The following is a 6,453-nucleotide window of genomic DNA, read 5'->3' as shown; positions in this document are numbered from 1 at the left end:
GGAGGGATAAGCAGCCATAGGGCAAATCTCCTCAACCTCGTTCTAGAAGGGAATCCTACGCGACTCTACGCCCATTGAGTTTTGCGGTCTTTGTGGGGAATAGACCAATGACAGAGGCGGATTCGATCGTTCGAGATCCAAATGTGGCAATCGAGTTCGCTCGATAGATTTTTCCACCCGAAGTCCAGCAGTCGATGGTAGGTCGGCAGGACTTCGAAGTGTTTCGTGAAGGCATTCACGGGGCGGTGAAGGGGCTGTACACCGCTTATGAAATCGGCATGCGTCTTTGCGCCGCTCGGCGCAATATAGAGCAGAGAGATGAACGCATTCGAAAGTTAGAAGCTCGCGCGGAGAAGGCCGAGCGTGAGCTAAAAAAAGTCAAGTCTGTCGAGTCTCAATTAGCCAGCCATCCCAACCCAGTTGTGGAAGAAAAGGTGACTTAAAGGCTGATAAGTGATGCTATTGCCGATCGGAACACAACTAGCATGTTCACGATTGAGACTACGAGGGCCGCGACCTATGAAAAAGGCTTCCATGACAGCCGAAAGGTTGCAATTCAGAAGACCAAGGAGAAACTCGCCGAAGAAGTTTGCCGATGTGAAAATCGTGGGTTTAAGCACGGCTGGATCAAGGCACTTCAGGAAGCTGAGGCTCTCCAGGCAGCAGGTGTGAATTCTGCGTTGTCATTGTACCAACAGAATGATTTCTCCTTTTCCGCTTTCGAAGTTGAGAAGAGTGATGATGAGGGAGCCGTCGAACAGAAGAAGACCTTGTAATGCTTATGTAGATTGAGAGCGAAATTATGTATTTATTGGCTGATTTTAATAAAACGCTTAGCTTTCAATTTGTAGCGTACTTTTTATTTATATTAGTACACTTGATGCAAATCGATTTATGTAAGGACACATTTTATTTTGAATGTTCGCACGTTTTAGGCTACGTTTATGCGGCTTGAACTATTCCATTTTGAATATTTGCATATTTCAGCCTTTGTTTATACGGCTTGTACGAAGGCCATCCGAATCCGAAGGATTTAATCGGCCCAAAGGCGTCATGCGCCGATGGCGCTCCAAATTCGGAGGCTTTATCGGTCCAAAAGCATCATAAGCCGATGGGGCTCCGAATCCGGAGTCTTTATTTGGCCAATCGTGATATCCACGAAGGGCGCTCCGAATCCGGATGCTTAATCGGCCAATCGTGATATCCACAAAGGGCGCTCCGAATCTGGAGGCTTTATTGGCCCAAAAGCGTCATGCACCGATGGGGCTCCGAATCCGAAGTCTTTATTTGGCCAATCGTGATATCCACAAAGGGCGTTCCGAATCCGAAGACTTAATCAGCCAATCGTGATATCCACGAAAGGTGCTCCGAATCTGGAGTTTTATCAGCCCAAAGGCGTCATGCGCCGATGGGGCTCCGAATCCGGAGTCTTTATTTGGTCAATCGTGATATCTATGAAGGGTGTTCCGAATCCAGAAGCTTAATCGGCCAATCGTGATATCCACGAAGGGCGCTCCGAATTCGGAGACTTGTATTGGTCAATCGTGATATCCACAAAGGGCGCTCCGAATCCAGAGGCTTAATCGGCCAATCGTGATATGAACGAAGGGCACTCTGAATCCGGAGGCTTAATCGGCTTAAAGGCATCATGCGCCGATGGGGCTCCGAATCCGGAGACTTGTGAACTGAATTGCGCGATGAAGAAATGAGAAACTTTGCATTGTAAAAGTGAAATATGTACAAGTATCAAGCCCCACAAGCCGGGTCAATGATAGAATTTACGTAAATGCGTTGAATTCCAAGGCCGTGGAAGACTCCTTCCAAACATGTCTTTTAGTCGTTATGCCCCTACTCCCGCGATCGAGTCGACCTGATAAGGGCCGTCCCAATTAGGACCCAATTTTCCATCGGTCGGTTTCCTGGCAACTGGAAGTACTTTCTTCAGGACCAACTCTCCTGGCGTGTAGCGGCGCAGCTGAACACGTTGATTATATGACTTAGCAAGCTGTTGTTGATACCGCGCCACGGATGCAAGGGCACAGTCTCTTCGTTCTTCAATTAGAACTAAATCCAAGGCTAGCATCATGCCGTTTTGGCCCATATCAAAAACTTTCGATTTCAAGGTTGGGAGGCCGATCTCCAGGGGTATGATTGCCTGGGTTCCAAAGCATAGAGCAAACGGCGTTTCCCCAGTGGATCGCCTCGGCGTAGTTCGATGAGCCCACAACACACTCGGCAATTCTTCGACCCATTTGCCTTTAGCTTTCTCTAGCCTCTTCTTGATGTCATCCAAGATGGATTTGTTAGAGACTTCAGCCTGACCATTGCTTTGTGGATAAGCCGGCGTGGAAAAGTAAGGTCGGATACCATACTTGCTGCACAACTCTCGGTAGACATCACAATCAAACTAGGTGCCGTTGTCTGAGATAAGTGCTCTTGGAATGCCGAATCATGTTATGATATTTCTCCAAACAAAATGCTTCATGTCGGTACCTTGGATGTGCGTTAGTGCCTCCGCTTCTACCCATTTTGTAAAATAATCTGTCGCGACAATCAAGAACAGCTTGTTACCCGTGGCACGAGGTAGTGGTCCGACGATGTCAAGTCCCCATTGGGCGAATGACCAAGGACTGGTTATGGAGCTTTGCTCTTTAGTAGGCAGGTGGGTCAAATGAGAGAACTTCTAGCACTGTTCACACTTTTTCACGTAACATTCGGCGTCGGCTTTCATTGTCGGCCAGTAATACCGCTGAGTCACGGCTCGATGAGCCAAAGATCGCCCGCCAGAATGGGCGCCACAACTGCCTTCATGTATTTCAGTCAGAAGCTCTTCGACTTTGTCCGGATGCACACATTCCAAATATGGACCAGAAAAGGATTTTTTTATAAAGCTTTCCTTGCGGATCCAAGTAGTATCGCAGGGCTTTGTTTCGCAGCTTGTGCGCTTCTTTCTTGTCCTTTGGGAGCTGTTCGGAAGACAGGAATGTAGCAATGGGATCCATCCAACTCGGTCCAGCTTCTATGACATTGACCTGAACTTCCTCCGAAGGGCCAATGCTCGGCTCCGGGATGAAACCTACATCGATGGTCCGTTTAGTCTCTGAGTTAATGGCGGAGGCTAGGCAAGCCAGGGCATCTGTATGTGTGTTCTGATCACGTGTTATCTGATTTAATTCATGATGGTCAAATTTTGCCAGCAAGGAGTTAGCCGTTTTCATGTAAGCCGCCATATGGTCGTTTCTTGCCGCATACTCCCCCTTCAGCTGATTGATCACTAGTTTTGAATTGCAAAATAAAAGCAGACGCCGAGCACCCAGAAGATGTGCATTCCGCAAACCGGTTAGAAGGGCTTTGCACTCGACTTCGCTATTTGATGCTTCGAAGCCGAGCTTGACGGCCTGCTTAATTATTGTGTCGTCAGGAGCCATGATTACTACTCCGGCTCCGCTGCCCTGCTGATTGGATGATCCGTCATAGTACAACTGCCAAATGTTGCCAACATAAATTCTCCAGTTCGGCTTCGATGGAATTTCATTAGACTTGAAGTCGACAAGAACCCTAGTGAATTCGGCGACAAAGTCGGCCAGCACCTGTCCCTTGATTGAGGTTCTAGGTAAAAACTGAATATCGTACTGGCCAAGTTCAAGAGCCCACTTTGAAACGCCTCCTGATGCTTCTGCACTACGTAGTACTGATCGGAGGGGATAATTTGTTAGCACCCGAATCCTATGCCCTTGGAAGTAATGCATCAGTTTTCTTGCCGCCATGACTAGGGCTAGGATGAGTTTTTTCAGCAGAAGGTAGCGTGTTTCGGCGTCAACCATTGCCTTACTCACATAATACACTGGCTGCTACTCCCCCAGCTCTTCCTTTATCAGTACGGCGCTAGCGGCCCGGTCGGAAACTGCTAGATACAAAATGAGCGGGTCACCTGCCGAAGGTGTTGTCAAGAGTGGCACTGATCGGAGGTAGGTCTTAAGGCCGTTGAAAGCGGCTTCACACTCGGCGGACCATTCGAAAGCCTTGCCCTGCCGTAGTGTATGAAAGAATTGTCGGTAGCGATCTGTGGACCGACTGATGAACCTGTTGAGTGCAGCGGCCATTCCCATCAACTTTTGAACCTCTTTCACTGAACGAGGGGACCGAGCTCCAAGATTGTTATGATTTGCCTCAGGTTGGCTTCAATTCCTCAGTGGTTGACAATGTAGCCAAGGAATTTGCCGGATCCGATCCCAAATGCATATTTGGAAGCATTCAGCTTCATTTTGTATTTGCGTAAGATTCCGAATGTCTCTTCCAGATCGGCTAGACGAGTTTGCTCTTCTTTGGACTTGACCACCATGTCATCAATGTACACTTCCATAGTCTGGCCGAGGTGCTCCTTGAACATGGCGGTGACCAGTCTTTGGTAAGTTGCCCCAGCATTCTTCAGCCCAAAAGGTATAACCTTATAGCAGTAGGTTCCTCTTGGGGTGAGGAATGCAGTTTTGTCTTGGTCCTCAGGATGCATGGAGATTTGATGGTAGCCTCTGTAAGTATCGAGGAAGCTCATACGCTGATGGCGTGCCGTCACATCTACAAGTTGGTCAATTCTAGGTAGGGGAAAGCAATCCTTGGGGTAGGCTTTGTTCAGGTTTGTGAAATCAATGCACACTCGCCAAGTCCCATTTTTTTTCTTCACAACCACAATATTAGAGAGCCATGTAGGGTAGGTCACTTCCCTGATTGCCCCGGTGTCAAGCAGCCTGTCAATCTCCTCGACAACGACCGCAGTGTGCTCTGCGGCTGACCGCCGGCTTTTCTGAATGATCGGCTTGCATTTAGGGTCAACATTCAAACGGTGCCGTGAAACGGATGGATCTATACCCGACATCTCGTATGGAGTCCACGAAAAGACATCAAGGTTGCTGAGAAGGAAAGAAATTAGCTACTGTCTGCCGCCTTGATTCAGAAATTAGCGACCATGAAGAACCTCTCTGGCCTTTTGTTGATTTCAACTCGATCTAGGGCTTCCGTGGCCTTTTCCCTTGGGAGCCGCCCAACATCATCGAGGCTCTCCTGATCCGGCACCTCAATGGAATTCACTTGCAAATCTTTTGGCGTCTTTCCAACAAGGAGATAACATGCTTGTGCCGATTTCTGAGAGCCACGGATTTGCTCAATGCCGCGTTCTGTCGGGAAGCGTAGCAGCTGATGATAAGTACTCGGCACGGCCTGCATGGTGTGCAACCATTTCGCCCCATGATGAAGTTATACGGTGATGGCAGCTTAACGACCAAGAATTCCACTTCCACTGTTCGGGAGCCCGCTCGAACGGGTAGTGTGATTTTCCCCAACGGGTATTCTGGATTGGCGTTGAAGCTGAATAGTGGATAAGGTGCCGGAAAGAGATCCGATTCGGAGAAGCTGAGTTTGGTGAATGTCTTGTAATACATGACTTCCGATGTGCTCCCTGGATCAATGAGTACACGCTCAATGGTGAATCGGTTTACGCGTAACTCGATTACCAAGGGATCGTTGTGGGGGAGTGCCACTCTGGCCAAATCTGAATCGTCAAAAGTAATGCTCGCAGCTTCATGGGGCCGTTTAGCTGGAGTGAGTTGATTTTGAGTGTCGGGATTCAACTGAATCGTATGCACCGCAGATGACATTGGTAGGCTATATATCATGTGGATCACGCCGAGTGGAGGTGAATCTGGTCATAAGGCTATTGCTTTGGTTGAGTTGTCTTTGCGAACAGACTGTTGTAGTCAACCATCTTGTACCAATTCCTCCAGGTGATCCTTCAATGCGTAACAACTGTCAGTATCATGGCCGTGATCCTTGTGATACTCGCACCGCCTATCCCGTCTTCTCATTTCGGGAGGTCCCACAATTTTGGACGGCCATTTGAAGAACGAAAGATGTTGGACTTTGGACATAACCGCGCTGATCGGCTCTGCCAACTCTGTGTATTTCTTGTCGGCGCACCTTGTGCGCCTGCCATTGACTTGCAGTTGTTCATTTGCTCGGTGGGGGCATTGGTTGCTCGATTGGCGAGAATCTCATCTCTTGTCCCGTTTAGCCCGATGCCGCGGTTCGGGGCTTTGAGATGGTACGAAACTTATCGGCTAAGCAATTTCAGAAGGGGCCGTCTTGTTGGCGATGTTTCCGGCTTTGACCAGCAAGGCATCGTCCTCCACTTTGCAGTATTCCTCAACTTTCTTCATCAACGACCAAACTATTTTGGGGGGTCGTCTAGTCAAGGAGCTGCGGAGAGCGCTGTCAGGATGCCAACACATTTTGAAGGCGGTGATGGCCATGGAGTCGTTGCAAGCATCATCAACAAGATTAAAGCACTCTTAATAGCGTGTCGAATACGCTCTTAGTGTTTCTCCTGGCTGGATCTGCATTGCCCAGAGAGAATCGGCTTGTTTCGGCTGGACCTCGTTGGTGATGAATCTAGCCCTAAAG

Source organism: Camellia sinensis, chromosome 5 (assembly GCF_055761805.1).
Source record: "Camellia sinensis isolate YWXY chromosome 5, ASM5576180v1, whole genome shotgun sequence".
Classification (NCBI taxonomy): Eukaryota; Viridiplantae; Streptophyta; class Magnoliopsida; order Ericales; family Theaceae; genus Camellia; species Camellia sinensis.
This window is presented reverse-complemented; position numbering follows the sequence as displayed.